This window comes from Spea bombifrons, chromosome 11, assembly GCF_027358695.1.
Source record: "Spea bombifrons isolate aSpeBom1 chromosome 11, aSpeBom1.2.pri, whole genome shotgun sequence".
NCBI classification, from domain to species: Eukaryota; Metazoa; Chordata; class Amphibia; order Anura; family Pelobatidae; genus Spea; species Spea bombifrons.
In genome coordinates, this window is record NC_071097.1 from 17779858 (window position 1) to 17794138 (window position 14281).

At 39.2% G+C, this 14281-nt stretch overlaps 1 protein-coding gene across 1 annotated transcript in view; it reads left to right on the forward strand.

The window, feature by feature from the left end:
* The window catches only part of TLL2 (tolloid like 2), a 52888-nt gene that overhangs the window by 2857 nt on the left and 35750 nt on the right, over positions 1-14281 (forward strand). The gene's annotated exons all lie outside the window — the stretch shown is intronic.

Genomic DNA, 14281 nt, shown 5'->3' on the forward strand with positions numbered 1-14281 from the left:
ATTATTAAAACAACAGTATCGGTGGAGAGGTTGTTGCAGATGTGGTAATACGCAGGGGAAAAAGAGACCACCAATGAATTGCCGTTTAAATATTGTAGCCTCGCTGCATTTCAGCTATTAGCATGTCACATCCTGAAATGAACATGTTATAATCATACGAATGATGGATGAATTTGGCGGCAAGAGGTTGCAGAGTTGGAAAACCAGTTTGGTCTAACGTTCACGCTACTCCTCCCATTCCTGGCTAATCAGACTAATGGACAATGGAGCTAAAGGGTACAACTCCAGGTCTGTCTTCAAAGTGTCATACAAAAATATATTTTCTGTAGCAAGTGGAGAATGGAGGGGGGGGCTCTTAAATAACATAGAAAGTAACAGACGTAAAAAATACTGTATTTTTAAGCTGCGAACCTAGAGCCCCTGGAACAAAATTGGAGTGTTCCCAGGTACTCGAGATTCTGGGGCTCTATGGTTCTTTGATCTACATGAAAATTGCAAGATTGGCCCAAAAAATAATTTTCAAAACTTGCCTGTGTTATTAACCCTTTAAGGACAATGGGCGGTCCCTAAACCCATTGAAAACAATGCATTTTGAGCCCGTACATGTATGGGCTTTGTCATTAAGGGGTTAGGTATGGATGCCTACCATAGTTCTCGCTCCCTGTCCGTATTCAACTGTTTGTGCATCATGTTATTCCTGTGTAACTCTTTGCTGTCAAATATTGTATCTGTGTGTATCTAGCATACACATGGCTATGTCACTATTCTGTTCCTTTAAAAAAACAATCGCATACAAACCCATGCAGTAATTGCAAATTGTAATGAAAGACTTGTGTAGTGGGTGTGTAGTGATTTTGTGTGCGTCTGTATATTTAGAAGCACTTGGGGGCAGGAAGGGGAAGGTGTGCCGCACTATCTAATCTTTTGTTTCTGAGCCGGCACTAATAATGGTGTGTTTAGCACCTGTCCATCTATGAAAGGAAGATGGAACTTGGAGGCCATTCAGTTGTCATGTATAAACTGCTTCACAAATGGCTGTTACCTTTACTGCAACAATGCAAGGGATGATAAATTCACCGTGAAATCATGTGGTGGGTTGAAAGGGTACACAGGGTCTGCACGGCTAATTATAGGAGCCATTACTCACCACTGCTGCTCAGTTACATCTTTATGATTTCCCTGAGCCTCCCAATTGCTTTACAAGTGAACTGCCGACTTTTGTTGTTTTTTTTCCAATAGGAAATAGTGAAAAACAATCACAATTTATTGTTAGTATAAAAAAGTAAACTAAAAGACCTTCTTAAATTTGTCTGAACCTGTATATCACAATAGATGCATCCTGTAGAGTCAAACAGATGTTAAAATACCCTCTGGCATATTCAGAATTACCCAGTCAGTCCTGACAATCAGGCACATGCCCAGGACAACTTTATAGGTGTCCTGAGTATTGGGACTGCCCCAGCTGTGCATGGACAATGCCTGAAATGGGCACTGCACATACGATCAATTGGTTGAGAAGAGTTGATGCAGTGAGATGGTATTCAAGTAAATGCAACATTATAACTGTGTGCTATTAAAGCACAGGTAAGTCCTTGTCGTAGAGGAACTTTAGTGGTGCTGACCCTTTATGAATCAGAGTTAAGTGTGAGATAAAGCGGTCATCTCTACTTGCCTAAAAACCCATGACTTAGTGAATAACCCCAATATCAAGGCTGCTTAGACCTAGAACCTTTGAATTCCAAAACCACGACCAGGGGTATGCACCAACATTGCTCATGGTGGACATTTACTGGGGTCTAAAGGTGGGCCATTTCATGATGTTCTATGTTCTAGCTGTGTCCCTTTTAAATAACTGTTTTGTCCACCTCTTGCAAATCTACGAAGGGAGTTCCAAGAATCCTTTCTATGCATTTGCCTTTTCCCCACCCTCCATCTCTAAGCTTGCAGGAGATGCTATAGGCGGCACACAACCCCATCGCAAAGCGATGCCAGCAAGCTCCAGGGCTGGCTAGCACGTGATCTTTATGGACCTTACAAGACCTACATGCACAAAAGTACTCCCAATAACTTCAGTGGGAGCACTTTCTAGCTGTGACCTCTCCTAAAGCTAAGTACTTTTTTTTAATATACATTCAAAAATCCTTACTAAAGTACTTTTAATATGGCTTCTTCACTGGTGTGAGAGTTAACAAATGTAATATACAGGTATAAGCAGTGACATGACACCTTACTACTACATATAACAGGGTCTTCCCATTAGAACATCCAACCTGCGCTGTAACCTCACTCACCTTGTACAGGTGTGTTTTAAGGCACAGATTTTAATCAATGTAATAACGCGGGAACCCCAAACAAAGTAATGCAGGAATCAATAGCAATTAAGTTAAAAATTCATGCCATGATAGTATGTTGAGCAGTCAAGAAGAGTGTAACATTACACATAAACGAGCAAGCTGCATATAATAAACATTTTGTATAATTCCTGCTTTTTAGACCCGATCTCATATTACATCATGTCAGAACTTGCTGCATTTTGGCGTCTAATTATTATGATTTTAATCACCAGTAATACAGGCCAATGGCCCCCTCTATTTAAACCCCTGCCCGTGCTCTGTAATTCCACGTTTCGCTCCCGAGTTATTCAGAGCAGTGCACTTTGGATAGTTTTAAGTTTACTGAAATCCTTTTAAGCTTTTTATACAGTGCATTAATCATTATGCGCATGGTCAGTTGTAAAAGAGAAGTGTGTGTAGGTCAGGAACATAACCTAACTTATATCATTTATTTCTACGTGACACACAACATATATATAAAGCCAACCCCATGTAAACGTTGCCTGCATTATACTGATCACACCGTGTAAAGAGGAATACATGACCTGAATGGGAATCTTGAAATTCAAGGCACGCATGGTGTCTCTCCTTGGATTCCTGCTGGTTTAGTGTGCGTTTGCTCCTAACTAGGGGTGTTTTGCGAGACTCAAACAAAATCTGGGGCTTCGGCTTTTACAGAACTTTCAAAATTCTTTTTACCTTTACAATCACACGGCAAACTATTCGCACACCTAGAATCCCATACACACACATTTTACACACACATTTCACTCCTTGCTGACATTTTTTGTCTGTATGTAAACTGACATTGAAGTACTATTGCATTTTTTCTGATTTCAGTGTTAACATAAAGGATTCAACCCAATTAGTCCTCCCCAACAACTCTGCTCCTGACTGCACTTGTGCCAGATCTTGCCCCAGGGATCTTACAACTTAAGTGTTCCTAATGGGTCTGATTTGTCTGAAACCAACATTACATTATGCACCTTTTTTTTACAGCGATTTACACATTTATTCAGATACATGTGCCTTAATGATTATAGTCAGGCTTAAAACTGCATTCACTTATTAAAGCTTCATTACAGTTTTTATGCATATATCAGCCTCCATCAGCAGTGACATATTTTTGTGCAATAGAGGAATTGAGCAATTATTGGGTGGTTTTGCCTTTTCCACCTGCTGGTTCATTTAGATTTAAATCATGTAGAATTGGTCCCAGGAACCACTAGCTCAAAGTCGCGTGTTTGTGCTTAATTAACTGATATCATGTATGTTGCGAACATTTGCATTAGTAACAGGCTGGATTGATGGAGCGATATGTGCAGTTAAATATATAACCATGGAATTTAGTTTGCTGTATTATAGTATATGTATTTATATATATATATATATATATTATTGGAGACAATTTAAAGTGACACGATTAAGGATTTTAAATTTCAAAATATCAATTTAACTATGCATTACAAAACTAATGGGTTGCAATTTGAATGTAGTCCGAGCCTTATTTTTTGCTGTATGTTTGGGGGACATAGAATTTAGTAGTTTTTTTCATTCTTTCATTAGGAGGCACAGTTGCTGACTTCTCTTGTGCTCCAGGCGACGTTCAGTTATATTAGGACACATACAATTCTATCCCGTGCAGGACTCGGATTACAATATATAGATTTACTTTATTCCCCCTTTTGTACAGAATCAGCAGCTGTGAACAATCTAGTAGCAGCTGCTAACATCCTACTGGCTTACTGAAAAAGCCCCGAGACCAGCAAAGCCTGGTTTCAACAGTGCTGATCACATTCCAGGCTTTTTGGAGTTTAACTCTATAGACCACTGTGAAAAAAAAAATGTTTTACCTCTCCGAGAACAAAAAGCTTTTATATTTCAGCTCTTTATCTCGGCGAGGTCCTCGTGCGACATTTTATAATATATTTGTAAAGATTTCTTTTACTTTTTCAGCCAGAGCCGATTACGTTGATGAAACTTATGCTAACGAGCGCTATATACAAATAACATTGCGAGTTTGGTAGCTGCCAGGCCAACTGTCCTAAATCATTTTATGCCAACCCATGGGCACACTCTAAAAAAAAAAAAAAAAATGCGTTTGTAAAGAATGTACCAACACTGGTTTTCTGTGCCTGCTTAGAGATTTGCATTTCCTACTAATCGTTTCTGTATAAATGTATATATAAATATATATATATATATATATACATATATTAAAATATATAAATAAATGTATAAATCACTGTTTTATTCAGTTTGTAGAATATTGTTAGAAAAAAAAATGAAAATAAACATTTTAAATAACAAAGCAAGAATTCAGTGCATACCCAACAAATATAATTTTTCCTCTCTGGACACTATTAATGAGGTCAATTAGGTTGTGTGCTCCCATTTGATACATTCTTTATACTGTACATATTATTCCACATGACATATAAGTAAGGAAGTAAGCGCACAATTGGAAGGTTTGGTCCAATTTGATTGTATAAAAGTACTTGATTTTGAGAGGATGTTAGTAACGTTACGCATCTCTGGTAGGAAGCGTCGTGCAGGAGACCTTTCCCTGTTTTTTTGCAGAAGAAAGTCCTGGCTTCTAATTGTGGGGTAACCGGATGTGCTGGTTTTCAGAATCCTCTTCCACGCTTTAGATCGCTTTCCCTGGTTAGTCTTTGTCACTGGAAGTTGGTTCTTATGGTTTGAATACCATAGAAGGTATTTTTCATAGTCGCTGTCATTATACAAAAACTCCACCTGCCAATCTATTCTATTAATGATCACTCTTTAATAACAGGTTGGCAATATTTAAACATAGCTGCCAACTGTCTCCAGTTATTGTCTGAGCTCTGATGTTCCTTTCTTGAAATAGCGCTGTATATTCTATAAACTGTGTGGTTTCAAATTGAATCAAATATTATTTTGTAGTCTATAGTCATCTCTAGTCTGCATTTTCAGGGGCTATTCAGCTATAAGTGATATTATTGGCTTAGGGATCGCCACCGATGAGACAATGAAAGTCCAGTTTCCGGAGGAGTAACAGGGCTCCATCTAGCTGTTTGGAGGATATTGGACCTTTTAGTCAGCAAAGTTATATAAATTAAATGAACATCATATATGTAAAACAAATAAAGACTTTTTGGCAAAATCAAATTATACCCAAATGTACTCATGTATGATATTATAGGTGTATTAAATTGCAGGTGAATTAGGGCAGCATCATATATAATAATAAGACATTGACAATGCATCATGGAGGGCCCACACTGACATGTTTCCATCATAATACATAGTTAATGAGATCATAACAAATGTCAATCTCCCTGCGTCTGTAACCCTTGACTTACCCTACTATATCTTAACTACTTAGCGAATAAGCCCCATTGCCATGTGAACGATACTGGGCCTATAAATAATGGCACTAGTGCTCGATGTTCCATAAACCTAACTAGGCATCAATGTCGGATTACTACACAAGGCAAAAGTGGGGTTAATAATAATAATTCCGCTCACGCCTATATGTGCATTTTCTAATTAATGGAGTCGTCATGTTACATGTATTAGATAACACATTTTATTATATTATGATTTTTTAACCCCTTAATGACAAAGCCCGTACATGTACGGGCTCAAAATGCATTGTTTTCAATGGGTTTAGGGACTGCCCATTGTCCTTAAGGGGTTAACATAGTAGTATTTAAGTTATAGTGAAGGAAAATAGACTAAGAATCGACTATTGAGTGTTTTTTGTGTTGTATAATTACTAAAAAATGGAGGTCTTCCAAGTTACCTCTCGAAAACCGATGTTTCATGATACCAGTGTTCCAGTAAACAAACCAGTTTCAGTATCAGAGGTAGCCTCAAAAAATCAGTGACGTTGCTTGTCTCACAGTGGAGATTGGATGCTAAAAATGTAACTGTCCGTGCGAACCTTGAACTTTTTCTAGTTCTTTACAATTATATCAGCTTTCTATGAAACTATTAAATTCTCTAGCATATGAAATCCGTAGCCGCGTTAAGGTTTGTGGCTATTTTTTCTAATTGTTCTATGAAAGATAGATACTAGATTATACCAATGTTGGGTGCCACATTTTTAAAATGAATTGCTTTTCACTTGACCTTTAGAGTAATGTTCTCCATAATTGATAACAATAGGGGGAGCAGGAGGATAGCCATTTTGGCATAGGCCATTTAAATGCAGACTGACCTACCGTGTTGATGTCAAATAAATCAAAACGTTCAATGTACTTTCTAAAGTGCTTTGTCTGTTTAGAGATAAAAGCCAGAAGACCTATGTAACACTAATTTATAATGCAAGAGATAACTAGAATAGATCTATGAGACTAATGGAAGAATTGTGTTGGCGTGACAGTTGATGTGACAAAATATCTTTAGACTACAGCTATAAATCTGTAGCCTAGCAAACAAAGACACAAAATATACTAAGAAATTTGTTGATCTCTATTAAATACCATGTACAATATATATATATATCAATAGTCTGTAATATTACATATACGTGGAGGCTTTTCTGACTCGGTAAGGAAAAAAGAAACTTGTCTTCATCTGTTGTGTAATATTCTGTTTAATATACAAGATAATTTACTTAATTTTGATACTGAATTTATACTTCTTTTTGATATGACTTGTGTTTTAAGATGCTATCTGACTAACAACACCAGCTACATTTTTTAGCTTAGAGTCTGTTGAAGTATTTTCCATTTGAATTAGAAACCTGATTCAGATGCATACTTTGTGTGTCGTACAAGTGCCTTTTCTGGCACGTTGGCGTTACTATGGATACAGGGTATTAACATGTATGCTTTCACACACAGCAGAACTACATCTTAACTTTGAGAGGGGTAGCTTAGCTGAGGTTTCTGCAAACGTGTAAGAAACCTTTCAAGTATAATCTTTGAATAATAAGATGCTGCTTGCAGAACATACCTGTTTGGCTGCAGACACTCATTCATTCATTCATTCATTCATTTATTTCTGTTATACATATATAACATGTATGATGTAATATATATAGTGTCAAGCAGTGTTTCCAGCATTGTTTTACTTTCTGGCCCACTTTGTCAATGAACCTTGTCTGTCAGATTATCTGGGTTAGGGGGCCTACATGCTTTCTTGGTTGGAATACTATCTATCTGGAATTTTACCAACACATTTTTATTATTGGGAAAAGAAAAAATGTTGGTGCGCTAAGCTAGGCTTAGGCTCAAATAATACAAATGTATAATGCGAGGCCTACCAAGCAGGTGTAAGCATGCTGCACATACAGTGTATTGGCTGTACAATGTATACAAAAAACAAAAACTGTCTGCGCTATTATACATTTGTATTATTTGAGCCTGAGACTAGCTTAGCGCACCAACATTTTTTCTTTCTCTGTTTGCACATATTTGAGGTTGTTGGCTGGTTGCAGCTTGCTGTCCAGGGGTTAATTTGAAGGAGGTTTAATTGTCCCTCCCCCAACACATTAATAAGGTTTTGGTAGCAGTATAAACTGCTTTGTGTGCCCACTATGTAGGAGGTGACGTGGCGGGTGAGCTTAATTATGCTTTGGCCAATTCATATAACTAAAACCTCTCATTCATATTATGTTTATATATTTGTTGCCAACTTTATTATTTTACAGTTTTTGTTTTTTGTAGACATTATTATTGTTTATTTACATAACAAATTATGCAGGGCTTCTTATAGTAGATATATATTCAAAGGGCTTCTCGCCATGAGTAATCATTCACAAGCAACAAAGTAGCCAATATTTGTTGGCAACAGCAGCCCCTCAAGCACATGCTGTTCCGCTATAACACAACTCTACTTTCTAGTGTGCTAAACTATAGTAGACCTGCTATTTTATTTTTAACACTGAAAAATTGATCACATAAAAACAACAAAGAAGCGTTTAAAGAAGCTTTTTCAGTTTCTATGACAACTTATTATAAAAGTATAAATGCAATATGTAGCTGCACAGTATTTAAATTAGATGTGGTAAAGATTATACCTTTATTGGCTAAGTGAAGTATACAAGATTGCAAGCTTTTAAGTATATCTAATATACACCGATCAGCCATAACATTATGACCACGTGCCTAATATTGTGTAGGTCCCTCCATTTGCCGCCAGAACAGCCCCGACCAGTCAAGGCATGGACTCCACTAGATCTCTGATGGTTTGCTGTGGTATCTGGTGGCAGCAGATCCTTTAAGTCCTTTAAGTTGCAAGGTGGGCCCTCCATGGATGGTGCCATGTCTTCTCCAGGTAAGCGACCCACATGCGCCTGCCTATCCACGTGATGTAAAAGAAAACGTGATTCATAATCGAGACCACCTTCTTCCATTGCTCCGTGGTCCAGTTCTTATGTTCATTGCAGGTCCTTTCAGCAGTGGACAGGGGTCAGCATCAGAACCAGCAATACATTTCTCAGTAATTTGAGCTAGCGTAACTTGTCTGTTGGATTTTACCACACAAAGCCATCCTTTGCCCCTTCATGCATTAATGTGCCTTGACCTCCCATGGCCATGTTGCCGATTCACCGCTTTTCCTTCTTTGGACGACTTTTGATAGCTACTGACCACTGCAGACGGGGACGGGAACACCCTACAAGAACTGCAGATTTGGAGATGCTCTGACCCAATCATCACAATTTGGCCCTTGTCAAAGTCGCTAATATTCTTATGCTTGACCATTTTTCCTGCTTCTAACAACTCAACTTTAGATTATCAGTGTTATTCACTTAATGTCACCTTACTTACCACCCGTCAGTGGTCATAATATTATGGCTGATCTGCTTGGTAGTAACTAAAATTCTGCCTTACTTTGGTAGGTGGAAGATTTTACCACTAGTACTGATGCTGCATGAGGCTGTATTACTGATACATAACCAAGCAAAAGCGTTTCAAGAAATGACATACTGCGCATGTTTTTGTTTGGTCTTGTACAAAATATGAGGCTTTACTGAAACATCACTCTGGAACAGTGGCTTCTAATTTTAGTTGAATCTCAGTCTAAAACTGTCTACCTGATGTGGTAGTCTAACTCTCAGAAAGGCTGTTGAGACCATCAGTCACAGCCGTAATAATTTAGACTGCCCCACTACTTTATGTCAGTATTGTTTTGGCTACTGCATTCTATCATTTATTCTGGGCCCTCCTATGCACTGTCCCGTCACTCTTTCCCTGCTGAAAAAGTGCCAAAATTAGTTGCAATGGCTCCAAAACAAACAAATACATTTCTAACAAATATTGTGAGATTTCACATTTTGTTTCCTTGAAATTCCCTCTTAATTTTCATACATTTGTATGAATGCATTTAGCATCCTCAGTACTGCGAGGTTTACTGTCCTGACAGCATGAGGCTCGTTGCCTAGTAATAGTTTACAACTTCATGCTTTCTTGACTGGTTCTTAGTTTGGGAGAGTTTTTGAATTTTTGTGCATGGTTTAACACAGTAGATTTTGGGGCTGTCACATAAGGTGAGTTACTGCAATGCGATGTACCTGTGAGTGGTCCTCAAATATACCAAAATTGCAAATGTACATTCATATGAAAAATAACACCAATGATGGACCATCCCACGAAGATAATGAATGCCAAATTCTTTTATGAGTTCCAGCTCTCCAAGTAACCAATTTATTTTGTATAAACTTTGTAAGCCAGTCAAAATATAAACAAGGCCATATCTGGGAACTTTTGGGCTCTGGCTACCCAGAATTTTCCCCTGCGGGACGTGCCCAAGATTACCCGCTGACATCGGTGGGTTGTCCAGCTGATGTTGTATGGTCCCGCTGACCTTATGGGACACACCTTATTTAAGGAGAAAATGGTGCAAGGAGTGGGGCATGTTAGGACCCCGCTTCTGCGACCTGTAGGATTACGGTGTCAACCCGGAGAACCTGGGGTTAGCAATCAGACAATTATGCATTTGAAATACAATCCTCATAAGAAACACATATATAAACAGTAAATTACATTGACAACTCGTCTCTAAGGCTCTAAATTCTGATCTTCTGCTGTTTAAAGTACGATTATACTTTAAAATAACTTTAGAAACTTTTGAAGGTTAACAAAGGTTACTTTTACTTTTGAGAAAGCAACTTGCGCTTTAGAAGTTAACAGCTACTTTCTCAGAGTCTACCTTGGAGACCGTTATCTTATGCCGACAGTCACTCTGTGCTTCTGCAGTGAGTACTAAGATTAATAGAGGGGACCATCCAGAAGTAGACCCCAACATACAGTTTGTAATAGTCCTAAATACTCTGTCTGCAATTCCTACAGTTGTATCCCAGTTGCTTTAGTAAATAAACACAGTTTAATGCCCACTATGCCCTGTTTCTTGGTTTTCTGTCTGCCCTTATAATCTTACACATTTAAGTTGATGTCTGTGTGGGAGGACATGAAAAAATGAATACAACTCTTTTCCCAGTTCTCAAATATTGAATAATTTCCAGGTCCATTCTAAGCACTAGTTACTCTTTTCCACTCAACTTAATGCTCCCTAAATAAATTTAATGCATCTTGGCATTAAGTAAAATGTATATATTTTAATTAACGTTGGCAGCTTTTTTTAAATTTTAAAAGCAGCTGTTGGTAGACATTTTCTTGATAGTGTCTGGGAAACATAGCACATAATAAACTAAATATGTAGGCATTTTATATACCTGGAACAGTAAATGTACTTAAGTATGGGTTTCTGGACACTGGGGAATTAAATAGCCCGGCTATGTTTTTGAGAGGTAAAAGTAATACATTTCATCTGCTCCTCCGGGTCGCGGGAGCAGGGTCTTCACACGCCCCACTCCCCGCCCACTTTTTCCTTCCAACCTCAGCGGGACCGCCCACCGACGTCCGCCCGCTTACATCAGTGTGCAGTCCTGGCCGCGTCCTGCAAGGGAAGCCGGAGCTGAAAAGTTCCCAGGTATGACTATCATTCAAATGTTGGGGGTCACGTAGAAATGTCCTTGTTTTTAAAGATAAAGCAAATTTTGTCCATTAACCCCTTAAGGACCAGGCTTATTTTTTGTACCCTTTGGGACTTTTGCGGTGCTCGTGTTCAGCTGTAATTTTCTCCTCACCCATTTAGTGTACCCACACAACACAAGTTATATATTGTTTTTTTCAGGACAAGATGGGCTTTCTTCATCATTATTTTGATCATATCATCTTATTTACTATAAAAAAAATAATAAAACATGGTGAAAATAAAAGTGCACAAACAGCAAAAAAGTGCTGATATGCAATATCACTGCCTATGCAGTGATCAACCATAAGGAAGGGGTTAAAATAAAAAGAGCCTTTGTGGGGATTTTTTAAAATTATTTTTTGAGTGATCTTTAGGCTTGGGGTGTCAATCACTGGATGCTGATGGCATCCAGCAACACCCCCTGAGTGATGAAAGCGATTTGTAATCGATTTTGAGGTTATTGCCAGGAGAAGGGCAGCGCCATCTTGGAAGGTAAGTAAACCATGGCGGCGCCCTGCCTCTAGAAGCTTTGTTTAAGAAACGATCAGAGGTAATTTTCCCACTCAGTTGGTATTCTTGAAATGCCAAGTTAGAAATTGGTGAAACCCTGGGGATAGGGATGACTGGCGAGTGAGAATATTTATATGCCAACAAGGAGAAAGTGTGGTGGCAGAGATGGTATGCAGGTCAGAAAAAAATCATAACCACATTGACAGACAGGTAGAAATATCTTGTGATCAAGTGAAGAGAAGACATGGTAGGTCCTGGAGTTATGCTCAGGTCAGTAACCAGGTACGCAGGCAGGTAGAAGTATCTTGTGGTCAGGTACTAGGTCACGAACAAGCCAAAAGTCACACCGGAATAACTGATCAGAGGGTATAATATACAGGAGCCACAGTGCACAAGGCACAATCAGATCAGTGTATTTTGAGGGTTTAAATGGCCCCCCAATTACAGCCCCTGCCTTAGGAGTGGAAACAATGTTGTATATGACCCTTTAAGAGGTTCAGTGTACTAGCTGTTGGAAGCGTGTATCCTTCTGATGTCGCTGTAGTCCGTGCGGCCTGGAGGAGCAGGTGGATCAGGATGTTGAGTGTCGTGAAAGCCCCGTAGAACATCTGGATGTGGCGGAAGGCATGGAGGTCTCGGACCTCATGGTGGGGGACATCAAGGTACCAAACCATACATGTCCCTCTCCTCTACAGGTGAGGTCTGTTCTGGATAACAAGTTTTAGTAGTGAAACATGAAATGCATTATGAATGCAAAGCACAGGAGGAAGCTCCAGGGAGTACTACACATCATTAATTGGGAACCAAATTCTTAAAGTGACAGATGTGCTTGGAACCTAATGACTTGTAACTCTGTCATAGGTGAAAATTCTGTCTGGATAACCAGAGAGAGTCTTCAGAGAAAATAATAGGTCATCAGAGCGGTATTTATGTATGGCCCTTTTCTGTAGCTGCTTGGCCTTGGAGATAGTTTCAGAGGCGGATTTCCAGTGTTGTTCTAGATCCCTGTACTGCGTATTGGCTGCTGGGTTGTCAGAACGAAGAAATCATGATGTCAAGGGGGTGTGGTTGAAACTCATGGGAGAAGAGTTTAGGGGTGCATGATCAATTATAGGAAAGCTCCACCAAATGGAGCATTGGTGCTCAGTCAGATAAAACCTTCGAGACATACATGTGGAGATATTGTTTCATAACCTGGTTGGTCCTTTCTACTTGACTGTTGGATTCATGATGGTAAGCTAAAGAAAAGTGGAGGTTTATGCCCAGATGTGTACACAAGGCTTTCCAAAACCTGGAAACAAATTGAGAACCTCTCTCAGACGTCTTGTTTTAGGGTACCCTGTGAAGCTCAACTATATCTCTCAACACAATCTCAGCCGGTTGATGGGTGGCTACACGTACCAGGTCTGCAAGGTCCATAATATTGGCCTGTGATAATCTGCTACATTTGGAGGGCCAGCAATGCAGGAACCTGGGTGTTAGTATAGTTCCAGACAGGTTGTCTTGAGTGGGTTTAACTCCACTAATACGTTACACACCCTTGGAGCCACAGGACAGCTGGAGATGACAGGATACTTGTAAGGAAAGACCAGAAGTCTAACGAGCAATCATCAACAGTGGGTGGAGAAGCGGAGGTAGAACCCAGTAATGAAAGGTGACACAGGCAATCACACAGAGTATTTTGAGGGTTTAATTAGCTCTCTAATTCCACCCCCTGCGTAGTGGAAACAAGTTTAGTCTTTAGTGTAAGATGACTGAATAGATAACATGAACAATGCAGCATTTTCCCTAACAAGGGTAATTACAGTTAGGTGAAACATCGCATCCCTACTACCAGACTTTTAATTCTGACTCTTAGATGTGAGTTCTCTGAACGATCTTCTTCCTGCTCTCTCTGCAAACATTTGACTCTTCCTTCCTTTTTAATGTCAACAGTCACTGAATATGAGATGTCTGTCTTTCTCTTTTCCTCTTGCCTAACCACTTGTACATTTTGATCCTATATCCTCTCTTTTTACCTGGTTGCTTTTGTTCACACACATTCCTACCCCAACATCTCCAATCTGCCCTTCTCCACTGGATCCTTCCCACCCTTTTCAAATATGCCTCTACCATCCTGAAAAAGCTTTCCCTGGACCCTACCAGTCAAACTACCACCCCATTACTCTACTTTCTCTCATCTCAAACTTCCTTCTACATCTGTCTATATTGTTCCCTTCCTAACACAAGATACAAATAAAACTCTTGTTCATGTGCTCATTTTCTTTCAAAAGAGATCTCAATATCTCCTGTCTTAACCATCCTCACATCCTTTACGCCCTTTTTGCCCCCTTAACAATACGTCATTAATATTGGTACCAGCTTCATCTTCTTTACCCACTGTCCAACTAGCGCCTCTCCCCTCTGAAAATCTCTTCACTGGCTTCCTGTGTGCATCACAATTCAGTAAGTCCTTCAAAAAATTCCTTAAA